This window comes from Cygnus olor, chromosome 1, assembly GCF_009769625.2.
Source record: "Cygnus olor isolate bCygOlo1 chromosome 1, bCygOlo1.pri.v2, whole genome shotgun sequence".
NCBI classification, from domain to species: domain Eukaryota; kingdom Metazoa; phylum Chordata; class Aves; order Anseriformes; family Anatidae; genus Cygnus; species Cygnus olor.
In genome coordinates this window covers 196,351,700-196,378,366 of record NC_049169.1, presented here as the reverse complement: position 1 = coordinate 196,378,366, position 26,667 = coordinate 196,351,700, and positions in this window count along the sequence as shown.

The following is a 26,667-nucleotide window of genomic DNA, read 5'->3' as shown; positions in this document are numbered from 1 at the left end:
TACTCCTTTAATTATCCATAATTTTACTTGGTAATCGAGGCCCATGTTTCTAAATAAATCTAACGTGTTTTCAATTAACACCTTTCAAGTTACAAAAAACACTGTCAGTTGAATAATCAGCAGTTTTGTTCTTTATTTTTGCAATGAAAGCAGACCTTCCAAAAGTAAGTGTTGAGTGTTTCAGCTAGTAATAGAGACAGAGACTTTATTTTACTGACAGAAATTACCTTTTTAATTAAAAAAATCACAGTAACTCAGAGTTAATCCAAAAAATTTTTCTTCCTCTTAACTATTAGTCTCCTAGAAAGTGTGCATTTATCAAAGAAGTGCCAAAAATGTGCTTCCAAAATATAACCAGAACTCTAAAGCAATAAGATCAATTCAATGTTTTTCCAGTTTATAATACATGAGATAAATCCATGCCAAATGCTTTGGGGTCAAAACATTTAAAATACTGACAGCTTTTCTCCTTGTTGTTATTGTTCTAATTCTTTTTTAAAGAGAGGATGGCTGCTCAGTAAAATACATTGTAAAAGAGCCAGATCCATATGGTTGGTTTTGGTTTGATTTTTTTTTTTTTTTTTTTTGAAAACAGTTTATGAAGAACAATATCCTCAGCAGTGCAAGCTGTTTTATAGGTTCTGGAAATGTTTTAATTTTAAGAAATGTTATATAACTTAATAATAGTTCCAAATCTGGCAGATAAGCAAATGAACTAAGGTTTGGATCTACATATTTTATGTATTTACTTCAACTTTTGAAACATCAGCTACAAGTCCTAATCTTATTAGCCCTTAAATATCAGTAAGAAATAATTACTTTGGTTCACAAGACATCCCTGGACCATCATTGGAGTCAGGTTGTCTAGTCACTAGCGTGATGCTGGAACTGGACTTGTATCTGTAGTTATGATTACTTTCACCTTGGAAAAAATGGGAATGAGTAAATTTTGAATTCCATAAGTTTCAGAAAAATTATGTCAACCAGTTTTCTGCAAGAAAACTCAAAATCAGAATCCAGTTTTTTTTTTTTTTTTTTTTTTTTTTTTTTTCCCCTTGTCTTATAAATTGAAAAATTTGTGACTTTGAGACAGTTTAGATTGTCTCAGTATCCTCAGACTGGAAACTATGAGTTTAATACATCTGTGCCTACTATATATTTATATATATTCTTTTCCTAAGTAGATATCAGGGCTTCCCTAAAGATCACCACAGGTTCTTTCCACTTTTAGGCTCTTTCTGTCACAAGTAGCAGATTGGGAAGTTGTATACTGATGCACAAGTGTGTGAGGAATTCAAATGTTAAAAAGAACACCTTCTGTTTCAGAATAAAAATATGTCCAAAACAATGTAATTTTTTCTGAAACATATTTCCCTGCTATGTTTCTCCTTGTTTCCACTTTTTAATATAATATTTTTTCATTATATTTTTATTGGGGAAAAAAAAAAAAAAACAAAAAACAAACAATATTTTTTCAGTGATGAACATTCTTTTGATTTTCTTAATTTATCTGTGAATGAAACTGAAGCAAAACTGAAAATAAATTTCAAAGACATCCTATGTGCAGAAATCACTAAAATTCAATTTCTGCTCAGGACTTTAACACATTTTTACTGCTCAGTTATTGTTAAAGTTTAAATCTTTCTGGAATTAACACTAAGCTATATCAAGTCAGAAATAAGCTATCTTTGTATCTGTTAGCATGCTTTTCTAAGGAAACAAGTTTTATGTGATCACACTGCCTGTCTCTCTCTTTTTAACCCTCACTGAAATTAGCTTCCAAGCATATTGAAAATAACAGAAGAGGTCTTAAAGAGGTGAAATTTCTTTAGGTTTCATGAATACCGTTAGTAAGAGGTTGTAATTTCTGTAACTGTTAGTACCCACTAAAGGAAGAAAAACTCATCCCCTATTTTTCTCCAAGAGATAACAACCACCTGACCAATGCATACTTAAGTGAACCTTTAAATCAGTCAAAGTGTAGGCTGCCTCTGATTCAGACAAACAAACAGGAGATTTGAGAAAGAGTAACAGGTGTTCTGAGGATGGAGACATAGAAGGGAGCTGAGAATATGAGGGTGAGCATGGGCACAGAGAAGAAAAGAATTAGTCAAGGATGCTGGAAACAAATCTGTAGACAGCTAGGTGCCTGTTTAGCTAGTTTACACAGGAGCAAGTTTTTTTTTTTTTTTTTTTCCATGTTAGTGATACTTAATTGTCAATAAAGACTTTTTCACCATTTCATTTTTTCCTGCTATGGATTTTTAATATGCTTTTATGATTATACTGACAAATATGTCAACTGCTTACAAAAGATTTCTTTGTTATCATTTAAATAAATAATACGATTTTGAGGAAAAAACAAAAAATGAAAAACGCAGCAATTCCAAAGTCTGTTTCTCTGTTCCTGTGTAGGAGATGAAAAGGGAAGGAAAGAGAAAAAAAGAATACATTGATGTTTTTAAACTGTGCTTCGCAGATGTATCTTTAAATCACTTAATCTTATTAAGTGCCTTGTTATCCTCATTTTTTTTTCCCATAAAAAATCAGTGTCATGGCACCCCTGGTGCAAACCAGCTCCAAATCAAAGACTGACTACCGAGCTATGAATACTAGGCTTTCATGAACAAAGCAGTGTTTTGTTTTCTTTCCCTCTGAAGGGAAAAGTGATGGATAACATTCATTTTAGCTTCTTTTTACTATAGGTTACCTCTGAGTTGACGTTGTTCATGTCACACTCAAACTAAGACTTCTGAGAGAAACCTAATAGACTTCAGCTGAGTAGTGGAAAACATTTTTTTTTAATCTTGCAACATTCGAGAGGAGAGAATCTCAGTTAATGCAAATAGCCACAGATCTGCTTAAAAAAAAAAAAAAAAAAAAAAAAAAAAAAAAAAAAAAAAAAAACCTACATTTACTCCATGGATTAAATCTATTCCTAGAAGGCTCTGCTCTACAGCAGATTAATTTTGCCTGCAAAAATCTCTATAATTCTCTTCATCAAGAGAAAAGTTAAACTGGTGTTGAGCTCACAGGTTTTATATATTTCTCTATTTGGCCTTTAAAATGTCATACTGCAGCTTACATATTTCTATCTATCCCATGATTTTGTGTTACTGCTTATTAGTGCAATATATGAGGCCTTTCTCTTAGAAAGAGCAAATTCCCTAACAGATGAAAGGGACTCATGGAAGGAAGTGTGTCAAATGCTGCTTTAGCCATGACTGTGTTATCACTGTTTTGTGCGTCAGTGTGGTTTTCATCTGCTAAGTAAAATGGGCTAGTGCATCTGTGACACAGAGGAACATTACAGCTGAATCTGAATAGAAACATGGGTAGGTTTTTTAAGACAATAATTTGAAAAGAGTTAAGTAGTGTGAAAAGGGAATAATGGGACAATATAAGGAAAATTTATCTGTTCTCCCTATGTTGTGGTTTAACCCTAGCCAGCATCTAAGCCCCACACAGCCACTCACCCAGTTCCCCTCAGTGGAATGGGGGAGAGTATTGGAAAGGTAAAAGTGCAAGAACACATGGGTTAAGATAAATAAAGTTTACTAGGTAAAGCAAAAGCTGGTGCAAGCCAAGCAAAATAATGAATTCATTGACTTGTTCCCATTGACAGGCAGATGTTCAGCCATTTCCAGGAAAGCAGGGCTTCATTTTGTGTACTGGTTACTTGGAAAGACAAACACCATAACTCTGAATGCACAACACCCTCACTCCCCCTTACCCCCCTTTCTTTCTCTCAGCCTTTATTGTTGAGCAAGACATCATCTGGTATGGAATAGCCTGCTGGTCAGTTTGGGTCAACTGTCCTACCTGTTGCAGTGGATTTACGTGGCAAGGTTTTGGTAGCAGGGGGCCATAGGGGTAGCTTCTGTGAGAAGAATGTAGAAGCTGCCCCATATTAGGTAAGCGCCCCACTGCTGACCAGAGCCGAGCCAATAAGTGATGTTGTTTGGGCCTCTGTGAGAGCATATTTAAAACAGGGAAAAAAATGCTGCGCCACACAGCAGCTGAGAGAGTGAGAGGAGTGAGGAACAGCCTTGCAGGCACCAAGGCCAGTGAAGAAGGAGGGGGAGAGGTGCTCCAGGCGCCGGAGCAGAAGTCCCCTGAGGCCTGTGGTGAGGACCATGGTGAAGCAGGCTGTCCCCCTGCAGCCCATGGAGTACCATGGTGGAGCAGGGTTCCATGCTGCAGCTCGTGGAGGAGACCATGGTGGAGCAGGTGGACCTGCACTGATGGAGGCTGCGGCCTGTGGAAGACCCCTGCTGGAGCAGATTCCAGGCCAGACCTGTAGCCCATGGAGAGGAGCCCACGCAGGAGCAGGTGACCTGGCAGGAGCTGCTGCCTGTGGGGGACCCATGTTGGAGCAGTTTGCTCTTGAGGGATGGACCCCATGGTACGGACCCATATATGGAGCAGTTCTTGAAGAACTGCTGCCTGTGGGAAGCCCACGCCGGATCAGTTCAGCAAGGACTGCATCCCGTGGGAGGGATCCCACAGCACAGTGGACAAGAGTCACCGAGAAGGAGCAGCGGAGAAGCGCTATAGACTGACCACAAACCCCATTCCCCTGCGCTGCTCGGGGGGAGGAGGTGGAAGAGGGTGGATGGGGGTGAAGGTGCTTTTGGTTTCTTTCCTTTGTTTCTCACTTCTCTGGCTTGTTAGTAATAAGCAATAAATCTTACTATCTCCCTATGCTGAGTCTGTTTTGCCCATCACGATAATTACTGCGCGATCTCCCTGTCCTTATCTCAACTCTTGAGCCCTTTTCATTGTATTTTCTCCCCGTTCCAATTTGAGGAGGGGGAGTGAGAGAGCAGTTTTGGTGGAGGTCGGCCGCCCACCTGAGTAAAACCACCACACCTGTGCACCCCCATCCTTCTCGCTGGCAGGACAGCATGAGAAAAACGAAAACCTTGACTCTGTGTAAGCATAGTAACTAGAACAATAGTGTCAGTTTCTTATATACTTTTCCCAGCTGTAGCTGAGACCAATGGGGAGGAAAGAGGCTTTATGCTGCCCAGTATAATCCCCAAAGAGTTCAGTTACTGTAAAACTCATCATTGGACATATCGTCCTTGCAGATGGGTATTAGTCATAGTGAACACAAGGACTTCACCTCCTGGGGGTCTCAGAGGCTGAGTGGGAGATGAGGGACTTGGTAAGCACGTAACCAGGGACAGGATCCGTAGCTGTGTTGTGTCAGTCACCTCTTGGTATTGTTTTCAGATCTATTTATGATCTAACTACATTCATGTGTTCCCGTCAATAAATCATCTACCTCTATTTTCATCAAAATCTTAATATAAATATACACAATTTGTTTTCATTTCAAAATGCTAAATGTTTATCTAAGAGCAGCAAAATGTAGGACTTATTATATTAGATATTTTGCTACTTGGTTTATTCCAATCATTTTTGTAAGTGGTTTTACTGGAGGAAAGAGACAACAGCACTTTTTTTCATTTTTTTCAAATGTGTCAGGCATTACTGTCTGTTTCTCAGAGAGAGGAAAGGGGCAATTTACACTTCAAAGCTTTGCACTATTTAATAAAGATCAATTTTCAAGTTTTTTTTCTTCCTGGTGGTAAAATCAAAAACTGAGGTTTTGGAGTACAATATTTTATTGTATTGCCAGATCAGATTCTGGCTTTCTTGTATTTACAGTAACTATAAATACTATAGTAACCAAAAACTTACTCATCCTGTCACCTCTTGTATTTTTTCAGTAAATTTACTGTGCATAAATATGGAGGGATGGAGGGGGATATAAAAATAATCTAGTGTTCCCATCAATTCTTCACAGTAAATTCTAACACTTATACATAACACTTTTGAATGGTGTACCCTTTTGTCATTGCAAATGTATGATTTTGTCAAATGTTTTGCAATTATTATTATTATTATTATTATTATTTTTTACTCTGGTGATAACAGAGTATAACCTAGTGATTAGGCACATGGCAAATTTGAATCAATATCCAAAACTTTAAGGATAATTACTTTTGGACTGCACCTGTATCCTGTTGAAGTTACACTGGAACTTCATTCACTAGTATAATATCTATCCAAGTAGACAGAAGAAGAAGATTCAGTAGTATATACTGAATACGGAACATGTAAGAAATCTACAAGATCAATGTGTGGGCTTAGAAACTGTAATGTCCAGGGTTATTAAAATCTTAACATCTTTAGAGGCCTTTCATCTCAGCTGTTAGATCCTTCTGTGAACTTGCTTGAATGCCTGTTTTGAATCCTCTGAGCCCTAGGTATTCATTTAAAAAATCTTGGCTTCAAAGGACTTTTTATGAATCATCTTGAAGAAGAGATGTTGTGTCTGGCACCAGGCCATGAGCAGGACCACATCCTGCCACAAACTTCGGTGTTTTTGTGTATCACAACTGTACACACACACAGGTTTCACAGTTAACTGTGGTTTGCTCAAAATTCCAGCATTTTAGGGTTTGGTTTGCGTTGGATCAAATTCTCTGAGGAAGAAAGTATGTCTACACGGATATATGTATCTATGACAGATAGTGTCTTTGATCCATGGTGAGCAGAGGCACGGGTTCACATACACCACAGAGAACTAGGTGCCTTCAAGGCAGGCAGACTGACCATAACTACACTTGGTCCTGTTATTTTTTATTTTTTTTTCTCTCTGAAATAATAAATCTCCGTTTAGACCCACTAAAGTGTGGTGTATTTTTTTTTTTAATAGTGTGAAATTCAGAATGCATAGTGCATGTCCCAAGGCACATGAAATTATGCTAATTAAGAAGTCTCAGTGCCCATCAGGTAGCATTGGAGGGTACTACAGAGCAGAAAAAAAGCCTAATCAGCTGCAGCCCTCATCCACTCTCTCCATTGAAAACAATCTTTATAAAAGATCCATCTACCTTTTCATAGTGGATGGATTTTGGATCATAAGGAACTGACTGATAGTGCTCCAAAAAGAAAGCTTAGAAACAAATTAACATTTATGCAGTGTGGAAGATCAAGGAGTCAGGGATTAACTCTTCACTCAGAAGCCAAATTATTTGACAGGATAGGCAGGCCTCAGGTATCTTACAAACCAGAACATCAATTTTCAGTGAGGGCTGTTTGTCAGACTAATACATGCTCTTGACTGGATTTTGCATATTCATTCCAAATACACTGATTTTATACAAACAGGAATTTAAAATATTCTATTTTAGCTATTGCAAATATTCTATTTCCTCATAAAACCTCTCTAGGGAAGGTTTATTGGGTCTCTATAAGGATTTTTTTTTCTTTTAACAATTTTCTTTCTTTGTAAATATCTCTGGTTTCTTTGGATCAGAAGAGAAGCACGGTATAAGTGTTAGGTATTAACATTATAATAGCTATTGCCATATAATATACTTATAGAATATGTACCTTCTGAAAAACATTTTTGCTGTTTTAGTCTTTACAAATGAAAATGCGGCCTTCACATTTTAATGACATGACATAGGGCAAAGTAGAAGAATGGGTGTGAGGTCAAGCCAATGTTAATACATTTACCGGACAAATATCTTCCACTGAGTCTTTAATCTACTTAACAATGTTACCAACTAATGAAGTACATTAATTAAGTAAATCTATAAAATTCATGTTTAACAATTCAGATTTCCTCTCTGGTCATTCCCTGACACTACTGGTGTGTATGCGTTGCTGATATTTGTTTTTTTGTTTGGTTGGTTGGTTTTGTGTTTTTGTTTGTTTGTTTTTTCCTGATAGAATATTCATATTTGAGATTAAATGTAGACAAAATATGTGTTAATATTTATAGTGACATATATGTATATAGTTTGTTCATGACTTATTTAGATGTTAAAAAAAAAAAGTCTAGTCTCAGTCATGTTTTCATCAATCATATAGATTAATATGTTCAACTTCTTTGAATCTAGAATAAGGCCTTGGCTCATGTAGAATATATCTTTTTGTTTCTGTTCAGCTGCAGTTCAGGAACAATAACAACAAATACAAATAATAGATTGTGCACCCCACAAACAATGGTAGGTGTTCATTTGTATGTGTGAAAGTTATTAAGAAAATCACTAATTAATGTTATCATCATCTTTGTATTATCCAATATTTCAGATGTTTCATATATAAAATGCAAATGTATTTTTCAATATCACCCTAAGATCTTTCTGCCATCTCTACAACTCTTTTGAGAGGTCTTTTTGTTTTTACCTTTTTTCCCTCAGCTCAGATAGATGTGCTTTGTGTTTGTTTTTGGTTTGTTTGTTTGTTTGTTTTTCCATTCACTCACTAATACTAATGAAGCAATATATTTTGAATTTTTTAAACCTAACATTATTTCCTTCTTTATGTTTTGCTGTCTGCAACAGAGTTTCTTGGTGTATTTTCTATTTTCTGTGTTATTTGAACCTCAGAGTAATATCAGCTGTGACTTTCATTAATATACAATTTTATTGAACTTCCTAGACTACTGAAGTGAATATGAGTTTTGGCATTGACTTCAGTAAGACCAAGGTACCACCTAAGTTTATTAATGAAAATGTTGAAATAGCACCCAATTAAACAAAGGACCATACCTCATCAAGATTTAATACAATGTTATTCTTCATTACTCTGTTTTAGAGTCCTGTTGTTAGATTCTGTCAATATGAATGATTATTTTTATAAGTTGATTTTAATTAGTGTTGAGAATAAAATCATTCACTAGCTCTGTAATAACACCAAAAAGCAATCAGACTTGCCTGGCAAGATTTAATGCTTGTAAACCTATAGTTAAACATCTTGAACATCTTCAGTCCTACAGGTGACAGGGATGGGCACTTTTCTCTTCTCCACAGTCAGCAAAAGAAGACTGTCTCACCAGATGTATCACACACATCTTCTGAAGGAGTAGAGGTTTTGCTGGTCTGCGAGCTCAGAAAGAAAACGTTGAAAAGAAGTGTACAAAGAGCTGTCAGCCCTAGTACGGCTTTTCCTTGACCCTCATAAAGGAAGGACAAATGAGATGACAAGAAGGCATGTTAAACCTAAACTACACACTGCATCTCTACACAAAATCATTGCAGAAGTGGCACATCTCTGCCACGTGATAGGCTGGAAATCTCATAGAATGTTCAAAAAATGATTATCAAGACTAAAAAAATACAGTGATTAATACAGATTTTTTAAAAAGCAATGAAGCATTTCTAATGAGTGGTTTAAAAAAAAAAAGTAAGTAGAAGCAGCACAGGGCAATTCTCTAAGAAACTTCATTGTGACATTAAAGACAAGGCAGTTGTAACTGCTCATGGATTAAATTGGTTTCCTACACACAAACCAAATACCCTAACTAGCAAGATATAGACACAATTTCTTTTTTTCAGCTGTGTTTCTGAAGCAATTAAATCCCATTATTTCAGTCAGAGCTAAGAACCTAAAAACCTTTGAGGATCAGGGCCATGTACATTAAAATGATTTATCTCCTAAGCTGAAAATAGTCATGAACAAAACTCAGTTGAAAAAAAAAAATATAATAATAATAATAATAATAATAATAATAATAATAATAATAATAATAAAAACTTTGAATGATTAGGAAAAGTTTTAAAATAATTTATGATGTTTTTTTCTAATTACCTACAATTCCCAATTCTTCAGACACCTAAAGGACTTTTATTTAAAAATCTGGGTCAAGAGGGGAGGTGAAAGTAACAGTTAAATAAAGGCTCCCCCTCTTACATTTGCAATGGAAACGAAGTACTTCATTTAAATAAATAATAATAATTAAAAAAAGTTCGAGAACAAAGATTATTTAAAAGTAAAGAAATTACATCAATTGAAAAATTCCTGGTTAGCAGGGAACAGAACAATGAAACAAAGTTACTTGAAATATTAAAGACAAAGAAGGTCCTATAAGAATAAATTTTTAGTTATGATTCAGACAAGACACACAATATCTTTTTAATCAGAAGACCTAAGTACTGTACAGCCAGAAATCCAATTATGTCTTTAAAGGAACTAGAAAGTCAGCATAAACATATCAGTATAGATTTCTTTAAGACATTTGGAAAACCTTAGATGTTTGCAGAGGTTGGTAAGAATGGAAAATTATACCAATATTTTTTAAAGAGTATGTGGTCTCTATGCTTTTTAACATAACATGACTTCCAGGCAAGATTTTAAATGTGTTAGACCAGTAAAGAATTAGGCAAAATTAATGACTATCAATGGTTTTATGACACACAGATTCATCCTTAACCATGAAATTTTCAAATTTATTATGCCGATACAATCGACTTCTCTAAGACGTTTGACTTAGTCCCAGAAGATACCGATTTTAACTTTTTAAAATGTAAAACTGTGTAATGCAAAACTGGAGTAAAATTTATTATCTGATGCATTTCTAAAATTAAGCAGAAGAACCACAAAATAACACTATTTTTACTGACTATCTTGCAAGTCTGTACCCTTGGATCAACACCATTTATTATGCTGATGAAATTTGGAGATAATACAGTTCTTATGTCAGCTATTCTTGACAGGATTTTGATAAATAAGAAAATGATCAGAGTAAATCTGTAAGAGTGACCTGGGGTCCAAAAAACTTTCTTTACTGTAAGACAGTAAGGAGTCCATTTAGTTTACGCAAGTCACTTGTTAATAGTCTTTACATATTTTGATGAAGAATAAATTTTTACTATAGGAATTAACTTCAATACAGGGAAAAAAATGTATACAGGAAGACACAATCAACATACAGGAAACGCAGAAAATTCCACTTAAATGTTAGAAATTATTATTATTATTTTACTTGTGGCTTGTCTGATGCTGGAACAGGCTGCCCAGGGAGTCTGTGGATTCAAGTAAGTGCCGTACTTGAATAAATGTAATATAGCAAAGTTATAAATCATAACTTTGATGCGGAAATGATTGTGTTTGATTTTGTGACTTATATCATGCAGATAATACATGTGTACATTCATCTTCAGGCTGGATCATTGTCTAAGGCACTTACTTAACTTTAAATACTATGCTGACAACAACAAACCATTAATCTCACGTGAGTATTAATATCTTTTTTGAAATCCTGAAATAGTAAAAGCTGAGACTCCTAGACCTTGAGGATGGGATTCTTCTGAAGACATGAAGATGTCTTATACGTGGTCACTCTGAACATCCTTGACAGTTAACAGAAAAAAAGTAAACAAATTTGGGATACTGATTCCCCGATGAATTTCAGGTGTTTACTTTAGGACAAGATGAATTACTGTTTAGAAGTGCCTCAATAGACACTAAGATGTGAACAAATTACATTCTAAAATAACCTTATTATTAGTTGTACCAAGTGGATGCAGCATACTGCTTCTCACTTCATAAAGCTGAGACTCAGAAAGAATATGAGAAAATGAGGTGTGGACCTCCAAAAGTATTCATGTACCATTTTCATGATTGTGATATGTATGTAGAGTTAGCCAAATACCCCTAAAGCTCTAAACCAAAATGAAACCAGACCTATAGCAAACAGAGCTATGTCAAGTTCTTTGAATTACTGGAGGAAAGCTGTAGAGAATACCTTGTTCTACATATGATATATTGTTTTGGTTTAACCCTGCAGGCAGCTAAGCACCACATAGCTGTTCACTCACCCTCCTTTCTGCAGTGGGATGGAGGATAGAATCAGGAAAAAAAAAAAGAAAAAAAAAGTAAAAGCCTGTGGGACGAGGTAAAGACAGCTTAATAGGACAGAAAGTGAAGAGAAATAATAATAATAATGATAATATAATAATAATATGTACGAAGCAAATGACTCACAACGCAATTACTCACCACCCATGGACCAATGCCCATCCCATTCCTGAGCAGCATTCCCTACACGCATCCTGGCCAGCCACCCCGTATTAATTGTTCAGCGTGACATCACATGGTATGGAATATTTGGCCAGTTCAGGTCAGCTGTCCTGCTTCGTCCCCTCCCAGCCCCTTGTGCACCCCCAGCCTGCTCAATAGCAAGGCGGTGTGAGAAGCTAAAAAGTCCTTGACTTGGTGTAAGCACTGCTCTGCAACAATTAAAACATCAGCATATTATCAACATTATTCTCATCCTAAATCCAAAGCACAGCACCGTACTAGCTAGTAGGAGGAAAATTTACTCTATCTTAGCCAAAACCAGGACGTATATGGATATAATCTAGTAATTATTTATTATTGTGCATATTTACATTGAAAAGTTCCACAGATAATAGCTGATCCCTCATTTTTATAGAAAGAAATCACATCTTGCCTTTCCTCATTTTTGTCTACAGATTAGCCTTTCTCTTTTGTTTGTTTGTAACAGCTGTGTAAAGGAAAACCTAGCTCCCAGAGTTTTGGCTTCTGGTTGCTTTCCTCTTTATGGGTAGCAACTTTTTCCTTCACTAGATTCCCTCATTAAAAATAATGCTCTCCCTCACTATTCTAGTTATTGTTGGCCTCCAATCTTGGCTTTGTGTTATACCATCCCTCCTGACTGGTTTCTGCTACCTGCACTGTTGGGATAATAGAGCTGGGTGTGTAGCTCCAGAGATGGTTAAGCAGCACACAAGTTGCTGAAGTAGACAGCAATCATACATTTCTATTTTTTTTTCCAGAGCAGAAAGCAGAAGTCTCTTCTACATCTCAAGAGATAAAGTGAAAGGTAGGAAAAGCAGTCAGCTGAAGTTTATTGCTTGCTTGCTTGCTGCAACACTCACTTTAAAAGACTTTCTGAAGCTATATTACTGACTATAATTCCCATCTACTGTACCTGTGCTTTACTATATTTTGCATCTGTGAATTCTGTAGCTGGTGGACTATTTGTAAGGAAAGAAAGCATGACATGTTGCAAACCCAGAGTTTAAATAACTACCTAGTCTGCTACAAATTTTCCATGGTATCTTAAGCAATTAGAGATAGATTCATGAAGGACTTAGATATTTCAATGTCTACTCCAAGGGCTCCAGAAATCATCGGATAAAGTTCTGAGTTAGGTGTTTAGACTCCCTATGTTTTACATGAGGCCAGTTGGATATTACGGGAGAGAATGAAATGTCATAATATTCAGGGCACTGAGTGGAAGACATAGAATGGTTAAGTAACAAATAATGAATGCTGATCAGACAGGTGTGTATTAAGATCCCAGCTTTTCCTGAGGCTAAAAGTTAAAATTCAGGCTGTGGGAAGTCACTTGGCACCTTTGCTTGGAAATTGGAAAAAAAAAAAAAAAAAAAAAAAAAAGCAAACAGTCTAATCAGATATCAGAATCTTTCCTTTCAGAAAAAGGTAACAAAGATCATGCTTTTCTTTGAAAACACTGAGGTTGCTAGGGAAGGAAAGTAAACCTACATTTTTACTTTAGTAGTGTCCCCCTCACTGGAAACGTGAGAGAGTTGGGTTCATCTCCTCTCTGTGGAAACTTTAATTCACCTCCTTCCCCATCTGTCAAGCAGTCAGTTGCAATTAAAAGCTGTGTGTGTAATAACAGGTGTGTAATTAAGGGGAGAAATCATCTCTCCTGCTCATACTGTAATGTTTTGCAGATATAGTTAAGGATTCATAGGGTCAAAAGTAAAAAAGAGTAAGCATATGTGTGTATGTCAAGAGGAAGAAAAGTGAAAAGCAGAAATACAGAACTTGATTCTGACAACTTTTTCCAATACTTGTTTACATATTTCACCTAATGTAATTTTAATGAAAACTCCCTAACTATTTATAAGGATGGAGACCAGAACTCAGATTATTCCTGATTCAGATATTCCTTCCACTTCTGATCCAGCAACTCTTTACCTCTATCCAGATATCTAGTCAAATTATGGGAGCTCTTCTGAATCTCATTTCTGTTGTGTCTTCTTGAGCACTTTCCCTGCTTGATTCCTCCTCTGAGCCTACTTCCCAGCAATCTCAAAGTTCCCCTTTCTTGCATTTTCCATGCTGTGCAGAGGTAACAATTTTGTAGGTGAGATAAATACTCAGTCTTGACAGCACTGCCAGGAAATATAAGAGATATTCTTACAGTATAGGTGAGAAATAAGGAACACACCATAGATCACCTGGATGCAAATGACCAGATCTGCAATGATTCATATACTTACACTTATACTACATAGAAAGGTTCATATACTTCATTCTGGTTATCTGAAGGATCTTCTGATGGTCCACATCAACATGACCTCTATTTCACATAGCATGCAGAATTTACTGTATGCTACTCTTAGATACAACTTTTCCTACAAGTTTTCAAGTGTGCTTCATGGATGTAGTAATAGTTAAATTCAGTGGAGGATCAATTATTTTTATGAGTATTAGCAAAGATGATAAAAATCAATCCTTAAACTGAGTATGGTTAAAAAAATAAAATAAAATAAATCCCTCAGAAAACTACTTATGTTACAAACCTCTCCTTTTCAAAATAATGTTCTTTATTTCAAAGCCAAGTAACAGAATTGTGAGGGTACTTTTTCTTAAACGTCCTTAAAACATGCAAAACTGTGGAAGATTGAGGTCTCCAAAAATTCTGTCTACACATTTGCATCCTTATGGGTTTTGTCACCAAATTCATTGAGCAATAAACTTCTCCCTGCATGACTGTTCTGACTCTATGCCAAGCCTAAACCTCCTGGTTCTCCTTGATTTTTTTATTTTATTTATTTTTTTTTCCCCAAGGTCCATGAGTTTATGCCACAAAGCACCATCAGGGAGAACATGAAGACTCTCTATCCTGAGCTTAGGCACTATATTAGCCTGGTACCCAGAAAGTAAGCAGGTAAAAATGTTGAAGTAGGAGTGAGGCAGGATGGAAGCAAGGCAGGCTGCTCTAAGCAAAAACGTTCACAAAGGCATTATGTGAGAGAAGAGGGTTTCATGAAGTGCTACTTATTTTGTCAACTCCTGGTGTAAATAAATGATAAATAGAACAGTACAACATGAAAAAGACTGATGGCCAGGAAGAGGTTGTCTTCTGTAGACCCAGATCAATATGGTGCAAGTCAAATATGAGATGTATACCCAGGAGATATATATCTGAGTCAAATAAAATACAGCCTGTCTACTGAAAAGATTCTAACATAATTTTCAGCTGAGGGACTGGCACCAAATCCCAGGAAAGTTTATACAGAATCCTTAGAAGATTTTGATCTTATATGAATAGTAGAAGTCTTTCTAAGAGAGATTTCTATAAGGAAAGATTTAATTTCACTTATTATTTGAATGTAATGTTTTATACCTTGTGACAAGTGCAAAATCACATCCACTGTATACATGCCATTTATTTAAATCAAAGGTGTTAAAGTTAACGCTGCATCATTTAATGAAAAGTGTTAAGTAAAAAGGTTAACTAATCCTGAGTAGGTCATGGAGTTAATAACCTAAGAATACTCACTGAATTAGATTTCCAAATTAATCATGCCATCCCTTGAGTAAAATTTCAAAGTAAAGATAATGAGACTGTGGGGAAGAATAAGAGATATGGGGTATTAGAAGCTGGCAAATTGTGTTTCATGCACTCATAGAATTAAAGTATAAATGGAATATACCATCACATATACTAACCTCCAGATGCCTCTTTATTAAACCCAGCAACTAGACTGAGCTACCAATCTTAAAATATGTTTTAAAAATAGTCTTTCATTGTACATATTAAAACGTAAATGTTTATTTGAAACAAGATAAATTAAATGCAAGCTTACAAAGGGTTCAACATCAAGTAGAGAAGGTCTAGTTTTTATATCATCCTCCTTAGGAGGGTTGTTTTTCTCATATAAAGAGGTTGTTTTTCTCATAAAAAAGCAAGATAAAAAAATCTGTTGGTTTAATTATAAAATTTTGCATCTCTGAGCTAATATACACATTATTTCATAGAATCATAGAATACTTTGGATTGGAAGATCATCTAGTTCCAAGCCCCCTGCCATGGGAAGGGACACTTTCCACTAGATTAGGTTGCTCAAAGAGCCATCCAACCCAAGGCCCAACCTGGTCTAGAGATGGGTTATCCACAGCTTCTCTGAGCAACTTGGTCAAGCACCTCACAACCCCCACAGTAAAGAATTTCCTCCTTATATCTAATCTAAACCTACCCTCTTTTAGTTTATAACCATAACTCCTTGTCCTATCCCTACACACCCTGACAAAGAGTCCCTACCCAGCTTTCCTGTAGGCCCCCTTTAGGTACTGGAAGGCTGCTATAAGGTCGCCCCAGAGCCTTCTCTTCTTCAGGCTGAACAACCCCAACTCCCTCAGCCTGTCTTCACAGAAGAGGTGCTCCAGCCCTTTGATAATCCTTGAGGCCTTCCTTTGGACTCATTCCAATAATTCCATGTCCTTTTTGTCCTGGAGGCCTCAGAGCTGCCCACAGTACTCCAGGTGGGGGTCTCTCAAGAGCAGAGTAGAGGGGAGAATCACCTTCCTTGACATGCTGGCCACACTTATTTTTGCAACCCAGGATAAGGTTGGCTTTCTGGGCTGCAAGTGCATATTGCCAGCTCATGATGACCTTCTCACCAACCAACAACCCCAGGTCCTTCTCTTCAGTGCTGCTCTCAATCCATTCTCCACCTAGCCTGTATTTATGTTTGTGATTGCCCAGGCCCAAGTAGAGGAACTTGTACTTGGTCTTGTTGAACTTCATGAGGTTTGCACAGGCCCACCTCTCCTGCCTGTCCAAGTCCCTCTGGATGGCATCCATTCTCTCCAGTGTGTTGACTGCACCCCTCAGCTTGGTGTCATTGGCAAACTTGCTGAGGGTGCATTCGATCCCACTGTCCAAATCACCAACAAGATTCTAAACAGTGCTGGTACCAGTATTGAACCCTGAGGAACACTTCTTGTTACTGATCTCCACTTAGACATTGAGCCGTTGACTGCAACTCTTTGAGTGTGACCACCCCGCCAATTCCTTACCCACCAAGTGGTCCATCCATCAAATCCATGTCTCTCCAATTTAGGGGTAAGGATGTCATGTGAGACAATGTCAAATGCCTTTCACAAGTCCAGGTAGATTATGTCATTTGCTCTTCCCCTACATACCAATGCTGTAATCCTGTCGTAGAAGACCACAAGATTTGTCAGGCACAATCTGCCCTTCATGAAGCCATGTTGGCTATCACCAATCACCTCCTTATTTTCCATGTGCCTCCGCTTATTTTCCAGGAGGATCTGCTCCATGATCTTGCCAGGCACAGAGGTGAGTTCTCTGGGCCTTCCTTTTTTAATTTTTTTAAAAATGGGGGGTTATGTTTGCCCTCTTCCAGTCAATGGGGACTTCACTGGACTGCCACAACTTCTCAAATATGACGGATAGTGGGTCACCATTCCTGAGATCCATTTTCTCTTTTAATTTTCCTGCCACTGAAACAGGGGGAAAAAATCATCCATTGAGGTCTCAGTGGCATGTTTTGGAATGGAACTCAAACGTGATTTCCAGTTAACTGTTAATTGAAAGTTAATAGTCATCAGTGAAAACATGGTAATTTAATGTATTTCTATTCTTAACTTAAGGGAGGTTTAACGTCACTCTCCATATGTAAGTCTTCCACTCTTGGCAAAGCTGAAGTGATTTACCTGATATTTGCAAAATGTTAGATCATACAACAGGTGCTCACCAGCCAAGTGATTGCTGTGGTTTTACCCTGATGTGCAGCTAAACACCAAAACTGCTTTCTCGCTGCCCCTCCTCAAAGGGAAAGGGGGAGAAAATACTATGAAAAGGGCTCAATAGTTGATATTAGGAACAGGGAGATCACTCACCAATTATCGTCACAGGAAAAACAGACTCAGCATAAGGAGATTGCTGTAATTTATTGCCTATCACTAGAAGATTAGAGCACTGAGAAACTAAAAGCAAACTAAAACCACCTTCCTCCCATCCACCTTCTTCCACTTCCTCCCCCTGAATGGTGCAGGGGAATGGGGAATGGGGGCTGCAGTCAGTCCATGATGCTTTGTCTTCGCTGCTCCTTCACGGTCACTCTCTGCCCCTGCTCCACATGGGGTCCCTCCCACGGTATGCCGTCCTTACCAAACTGAGTGGGCAGGGCTGCCCACAGGCTGCAGCTCTTCAAGAACTGCTCCCACATGGCTCCGTATCACGGGGTCCATCCCCCAAGAGCAAACCGCTCCAGCATGAGTCCCCCACATGTGGGCAGCAGCTCCCCCCAGACACCCTGCTCCTGCGTGGGCTCCTCTCCACGAGCTGCAGCTCCGGCCCGGGGCCTGCTCCTGTGGGGGCTCTCCATGGGCCGCAGCCTCCTCCAGGACACATCCACCTGCTCCACCGGGGGCTCCTCCACGGGCTGCAGCATGGAGATCTGCTCCATGTGGGACCCATGGGCTGCAGGGGGACAGCCTGCTCCACCAGGGGCCTCTCCACGGGCCGCAGGGGAACTTGTGCTGCGTGCCTGGAGCACCTCCTGCCTTCCTGCTGCACTCACCTTGGGGGCTGCAGGGCTGCTTCTCTCTCAGCTCTCACCCCTCTCTCCCAGACGCTGTAGCACAGCAGATTTCCCCTTTCTTCAATCTGCTCTCCCTGTTTGTTTTTTTCCCTCATCTGCTCTTATGTTTGGGCTACAACTGTTCATTGTCCTTGGACCTTGCCACTTTTATCTTTGTTTCAGAAACCTCCGGTCTGAATGGATGGAGGGTCCACAGGGAAACTGCAGGAGTCCTTTGTATACTACTAACCTTTGCATACAGCTCTGGTTATTACGGCACTCTACTACAAGAAGTGCTACAGACTTTTTGTGTTTCCAAATGTTGAATTAAATTTTTGTATTTGCACTTATATTTTTCATTACTTTCTGAAAGATACTCTTAATGTAGAACTGTCATTCCCAACATTTAAGAGAGCCTTAAGATAACAGTTCCTAACCTCTTGTCAAGGTTTTGTCTGGGATGGAGTTAATTTTCTTTGTAGAGGCTCACACATGCTGTGTTTGGGATTTTTGATGAAAATAGTGGTGATAACACAACGTCTTAATTGTTGCAGAGCAGTGCTCACACAGAGGAAAGGACTGTTCAGCTTCTTGTACTGCCCTGCCAGCAAGGTACCTGGGGGTGTACAAGGAGGGGGGGGACACAGGCAGGACCTAGACTGGCTGAAAAGATGTCCCATGTCATTATGCTCAGCAATAACAGCTGGGGTAAAGAAGGAAAAAGGTGGAGAAGGTTGGATTGATGGCATGTTTCTTCCCAGGAACCATTATACGTGATGAGTCCTGCTTTCCTGGGAGTGGCTGTACATCAGACTGCTGATGGGAAATCATGAATGAATTCTCTGTTTTGCTGTGCTTGTTCTCACGGCTTTGGGCATTACCTATTAATCTGTCTGTACCTTAACCCATGAGTTTTTGCACTTTTACCTTTCAAATTATCTCCCATATCAGGCCTGTACAAAGCTGAAGCTCTGAATTTCTCTGTTGAAACAATAGATGGTTTTGATTAAATGGCTAAGGGACTAACTGATTTGTTCTGGAGGAAAAGATACTTCCCCTACATTAGTGGTAGCAGAATGCAAAACATGTAATCACCAATTAGAGCAGACACATTCCTCCTGTTGTGGTATAATTTCAGGACAGTGGCTATATTTGGTAGAGGTAAAAGGAGGGCAGTTAAGGAAGGTGACACTTTAAACGGACACAACCAGATTCACTCAGGTATGTCTGTCAGTGCACAGTGTCATGACATTTGCACTAGTTCACATTGCTAGTTTGGAGCTATCTATCAGATTTGATTTTTTTGACTATATAGGTTCCTAGAAGCCAAACAACATATGTAATGAACAGAAAGAAATAAAAATGGCAATTTGAAGAGTTTAGTTTAGAAATCAAGAGGAAAATGTTACCAGCTTATTAATAAAAAAATAATTAAAATCTAAGTATTAAATTTAATTCTCATGGACTAGGAAGTGCTATCTCTAAATAATTGTACTTCTTGAAATGAAGTGTTAGTGCTGGCACCTAAGTATTTGCGTTATTGATGTATTTCTTCAGATGTTCTTCTTCCAAAACTAGAAATGTCCTGTTTAATGCTTCCTAAAAGAATTAGTGTTTGGAATGGGAAACAGACTGAAGACACAGTTCTGCTATTGGCAACACAGATCTTTTCCTCATAATAGTTCAGCATATACTATTTGTTAAGCAGTACAGAGTTTTTAATTATACATATGTCAGTAAATGAGCCGGACACACTCAGATCATCTTTGAGGGATATACATGAAATTGTTGTATAGCAGTATATTACCATGTATACATGAAGATGTGTGGAAAAAGATTTTCATGACCATTTGAAAATTCCTATCTTCTCTACTCAAAAACTGGATCTCAAATGCAGTGTGTTACATACAAGTATCACTAGCAAAAACTAGTTTCTGTCTTCAGATCAGCTTACTTAACCTACTGAACAGTATACTTGCAAAACCTCTGAACACACTTTTTTATACCTTTGGTTAGATGAAACAAACAAAAAAAAAAAAAAAAAGAGAACTTGTAGAATGTATTTTACATTAAAAGCAGCAGTGCACAAAAGTAGATGTGAAAACTTCTTTTGCTTAACCAATTTAAACTCAGTCCTAGAGTGCAAAGTGAGTATGACTAGTTAAATTTTCACTTTACAGAATTGTTCATATTAATGCAATATATTTTAATCTGAACAAACCAATTATCTGAATGACTTAAGAATAGTAATAGAATAAGAATTTAAGAATAATAGTGCTCTATAAGTAATAGGGTAGGTAATTCCAATGAGTTCATATACATTTCTGTTAAAGTCAGGTGCAAAGTGGTATGTGTACTAGAGAGATAAGAATCACAAAAAGTATTTGTAAAATACTCTCTAGTATTTTTCTATAAGCTTTGGGAAGTCTTTTGTTGACTCTTTGTATTTACCATCTTTATTTCTCTTTCAGTGAACATTTCTCCCATCAGAATTTTGCAGGACAAGCTGGGTGAAGTCTCCCTATTCAGTGTCTCACAGACAACAGCATTTTTGAAGAGATATTGCAAACTAAATTTGTCAGCAGATAAACATAGTTATGCTATAAAATATTAGATAGAAACAATCATGTTAAAAATCTTAAATTTCATAAGATAAAAGACAAATAATCATGTAGAAAAGTCAGTAAGAACTGTGGTATATTTTCCACTCCAAATATGAAGCATACTAATTGTTTCTAGAACTCTGTAGGTTTTGTGAAGATTTTGCTCCCCTCAATTTGTTTTCATGAATTTTCTGGCTAAATAAATATGTTGTGGCTATATAAGAAATATGGATAAAGAAATATGTCACCACAACACAGCTGACAATGGGCTTCACTTCTAGCTCCTACTATGCTCCAAGTGTATACTCCCAACCTTCATCTGAGAAAAGAGCACTGCTAAGGACAAACCCACAAAGTACTTCACATGGTCAATCTGTTTTCAAGCCAGTAGTTCATGCAGCAAATGTCATGGAGGAAATATGGAAAGTTAATATAATGTTTTAATACCAATATCATGAAAAAGAAATAAGTCATGTTCTGAGACAGTATTAACTGTCAAAATGACAAAATTTTGTTGTCGTAGTCTCCTACCATGACAAATCCTTTAAATCACTTGCTCCAAGCTTGAGATACTAACTATCTATAGCCTGAGATACTAACATTCTAATTTCCTTTTTACAATTTTTATTCAAAACTTTTCCAGGAATTAGTAAATCTAATTGCATTAGTGTTTGGATGGATGTAAAACAGGCTCCTTTTTATTTGTATTTCTTACACTTTGTCTTCCAAATAATATGCATATAAAGAATGTTACCTTTTGAAGTGATAAAATGGAAAATAGTACATTTTTTAAGTAAGTCTCTGACAGACTCAATAGCTGAACCTTTCTTCATGTTCAGCATGTCAGAGAAGACACTACAGTGTTTTATATAAAGACAAGGATCTGAACAATATGGGGAATGATCAAAACAAGTGGAAAACAAGGTTCATTCCATTTTAGGCCACATCAGATGGTGTTTTCCATCACTTTGCCAGAAGAGGGTCAGTATTCTTGCATTTTTTGTCAGAAATTCAGGCTGTTCATTCAAACATTTTGTTCCATTTCAAAAGGATTGCATGATTATTTAGATGCTGACAAATAAGTGGATAGGGCTATCCTGATTTTTTTCTTCCATCTTCTTTTTATTTATTTATTTATTTATATTTTTATTTTTATTATTGTTATTGTTAATTTTATTATATTTATTTTATTTTATTTTATTTTATTTTATTTTATTTTATTTCATTTCATTTTATTTCATTTCATTTTATTTTATTTTTAGCTTTCCTTCCCATGTACACTTAACTACCTTATTATCCATTTCTAGCTTGCCATAGCACATTTGCTTCAGAGAAGTTCATCAGCTTTTGACGATGTCATGTAGGCCCAAAGATTTGTTCTTCTCCACTAACACTCTACTTGTTGTATAGAATAATGTGAGGATAATTGTCAACATAAGGCTTGATATGATTTCCTTTAGGAATTGTGTCTTCACATTCAAATGAAAATATTTCTTTTGTGTTTCACTCACATTTATAATGTTCTGTTTTCTTCCTTTAAATATATATATATATGATATACATATATTATATATATACATATGTTATACATATACATATATACATATACATATATACATATATATACATATATACACATATACCTATATACATATATATACATATATATATAACTATGTGTGCCTAACCAGCTTTCTTTTGGATCCTGGATAGAAAGAAATATCTCTTATTTATATATATATATATATATATATATAATGTGTGTTAAAACATTTAGAATTAATTTGTTTTATCATGTCTGGGATGTGCAAGGGACACAGTTCTGTAAGCAGCAGCAATTTGTCATGGTTTTATTTATCTCTTCTGCTACTTTTGTTTGTTATATATATTTTTGTTTGGGGTGTGTGTGGTTAACTCAAGTCATTTGGGCTTTTAGGTGTAGATTATCTAGAAACGAAGCCAAATATAAAACCCCAAGGGACTTCTGTTGGACAACCATTTTACTCTTGGGCTCCTTTATTCTTTTTGCCCTTTTCCATTGGTCATATGAAAAGAAAGAAAGGAAAGAAAGGAAGAAGAAAGCAAGAAAGCAAGAAAGCAAGCAAGGAAAGAGAAAGGAATGAAGGAAGGAAGGAAGGAAGGAAGGAAAAGGAAAAGAAAGAAAGAAAGAAAGAAAGAAAGAAAGAAAGAAAGAAAGACAGAAAGAAAGAAAGAAAGAAAGAAAGAAAGAAAGAGAAAGAAAGAAAAAGAAAGAAAGGAAAGAAAGAAAGAAAAGTTCATGTTCATATGGAATTTCCTGTTTATTTTATTTTATTTTTATTTTATTTTATTTTATTTTATTTTATTTTATTTTATTTTATTTTATTTTATTTTAATTTTATTTTATTTTATTTTATTTTATGTGTGACCATTCACAGAGACTGGCTCTGTCTTCTTAAAGCCCCCATCAATATGTATAAAACCCCACATTCATATACATTGATGAGATCCCCCCCTAACCTTCTTTTCTTACAGGCTGAATAGTCCCAGTTCTCTCCATCTTTCCTCATATGACTGATACTCCAGTCCCTTCATAATCATGAGCTGGACTTGCTTCAGTATGTCCATGTCTCTCTTGCACCGGGGACCCCAACACAGGACACAGTTGTGTCTCACAAGGGTTGAGCAGAGGGGAAGGATCACATCCCTCAGCATTTTCCCTTGTTGAAGTTCATGAGATTCCTCTCTGCCCATTTCTCTAGGCAGTCCAGGGGTCTCTGAATGACAGCACAGCCATCCGGTCTATAAGTCACTCCTCAAAGTTTTTTAACCTCTGGGAACTTGCTGAAGGTGCACTCTGTCCAATCATCCAGGTCATTAGGGAAGCTGTTAAACAGTATTGGCTGTGGTATTGACTTGATGTATACTGCTAGTTGCTGTCCTCCAGCTGGTCTTCATACCATTGACACTGGATTTTGTGCTACAGATTTCTCCTACATCAGTTTTCTGGCATGCTTTATAACATTTCAATACAACTTCTTTATTAGCTGTATGCTTGTAACGCTCGTTTAACTATCAAGAATTTGATCATCCTCCTATAATATATGATGTTTTTATAATGTTTTCAATTAAAAAATAAACTGTGTATGTTGGGGTAACTATTTTTTTTCCCCCAGATTTTTACGAAATACCCTGGAAAACCCCCACGAAATGGATTATTTTTAAGGAAGTCTCAAGACATATATGGACCAGTTAGAGAAATATGGGATTTACCAAGAAAAATCAGAGGTTTGGAAGACATGGCAAGGATGAATACAAAGACAATTATGTCTTTGAGTACAAACACAATATAAAAAAAAAAAAAAAAAAAAAAGAATGAGAAAAAAAAAAAAAGATTTGAATACAAAGACAATGTGTCTTGACATGGCAAGAATGTAAAATTCCCTAATTAATTCAATTACTGACAGAAGACAGTAAAGAAAGGAATAGATGCAAAATGATAAAAAAAAATCTGGAAACATGAAAGAAATTAATTGTTTTTCATTTCTGTTCTTCCTGGTGTAGGTACAATGTGGTAATGTATTAAAATAATTTAATTTATTTAGCCATCAGAGAAAATTTTCTGATGGCTATAATACTGGTCAACTAGAGCAGAGATTGTAGTCTTCAGTGTTGAAGGCTTCAGAACAGGTTAGGCAAATCTTTTAGGGAGGTTTATATATTAGGGACAGAGATACTCTCTTGAGGATGGTTTTGGCTTTAATTCCTATCATTTTTACTGTTTCATTTCCATCTCTTGCTCACAGTTTATCACCTCTTAATTTCTGAGAATCTAAGTATAAAGGGTATTCATTAACAAAGGCTAAAATGACGTGAAACTTAGAGCAAAAAACAGATAAGCCTTTTTTAGACTAAATCAGCAGTTATGTCAGACTGATGAATATCTTCATCATCAACACTATTCATGCCAATAGCTGAACTTTTGGTATAAACAGAAATTTATAGAATCATAGAATCATTAAGGTTGTTAAAGACCTCCAAGATCATTTGGTCCAACCATCACTCAACCACCAATATTACCCTCTAAACCATGTCCCTAAGTACCACCCAACCTTTCCATAAACACCCCCAGGGATGGTGATGCTACCACTTCCCTGGGCAACCTGTTCCAATGCCTGACTACTCCTTCTGAGAAGAAAGGTCTCCTAATTTCCAAACTAAACCTCCCCTGGTGCAACTTGAGGCCATTCCCTCTAGTCCTAATGGTAGTTATCTGCAAGAAGAGACTGACCCCCAACTCCCCACACCTTCCTTTCAGTTAGTTGTAGAGAGCAATCAGGTCTCCCCTGAGCCTTTTCTTCTCCAGAACAACCCCAGTTCCCTCAGGCACTTCTCATAGGACTTGTGTTGCAGGCCCTTCACAAGCTTTGTAGCCCTTCTCTGGACACGCTCCAGAGCCCCTCTTGTACTGAGGGGACCAAAGCTGAACACAGGACTCAAAGTGCGGCCTCACTGGAGCAGAGTACAGGGGAACAATCACCTCCCTGGTCCTGCTGGCTACACTATTCCTGATATAAACCAGGATGCCGTTGGCCTTCTTGGCCATGTGGGCACACTGCTGGCTGATGTTCAGGTGAGCACCGAACAACATCCCATATCCTTTTCCTCTGTACAGCTTTCAAGCCATTCTGCCCCAAGCCTGTAGCACTGAATGGAGTTGTTGTGACCAGATTGCATAATTACGTCCAGCTCTAATTCAGAACAGGCTGAAAAGAGTAAAAAGTATAGTTCCCAAGTTTACCTGAGCTGCTACTTTTTTTGTTGTTGTTGCTGGTTTTTTTTTGTTTGTTTTTTTCTGCTGAGCATAACTCTGCTTTTGATAATCACCTTTTAACATTCTAAATGAAACAGGCTGCACAAACAGATGAGATTTTAGTACATAGTAAAAGAGGCAGAAATCGGATACATGGTGAAAATGGCAGTGTAGTGACAGAACATAGATAGCAGCAGTTAGGAACTCCAATTAAAGCATGTAAGGTCAGAAAAAATGTTCTCCTGATATTAAATAAGACTTGAGGAGTTTTCAAATAATCTTAGATTTTAAAAGAGAAAAAAAAAAATCAATAGGAAAATTCATTTCAATGACAGATAACTAAGAAAAACGAGTACAATGAAATCACTGCTAGGACTGCTAGCTATTCACTAATAGCAAACAAAACTGAAAATGAGATAAATAAATTATCTGTCTTCTCTTCATGCTACAATTTTATTCCTGGAGTGTTTTCTCAGAGATGTCATATTTTTATACATGACAGTTTAGGGAATACATTTCTACTGGGGACAACAGATGTCTTCTTTTTCAAATAAAGAAAACAAAAAAGCTAAAATAAGATTGAAAAATTAGACATTTTATATATCAGTCAAATTTTAACTATCTTTCCCTTTGACACTGAGGGCATGTTTGTATCTGTTCTTCTTATTTTGTCCTTAACATGTCTGTTTTTACATCAAGTTCAAATTGCAGTGTTCACACCTTCACAATCCTTCATAACTTTGCTATATTGTGGTGGTGCACCCCACCCACTTTGGGCCACTCAGTGATCTCAGGTTTGCCTTTGTTACAAGCACAGTGAGTTGGAACAATTAGGTACTCCCTAACTGCATTT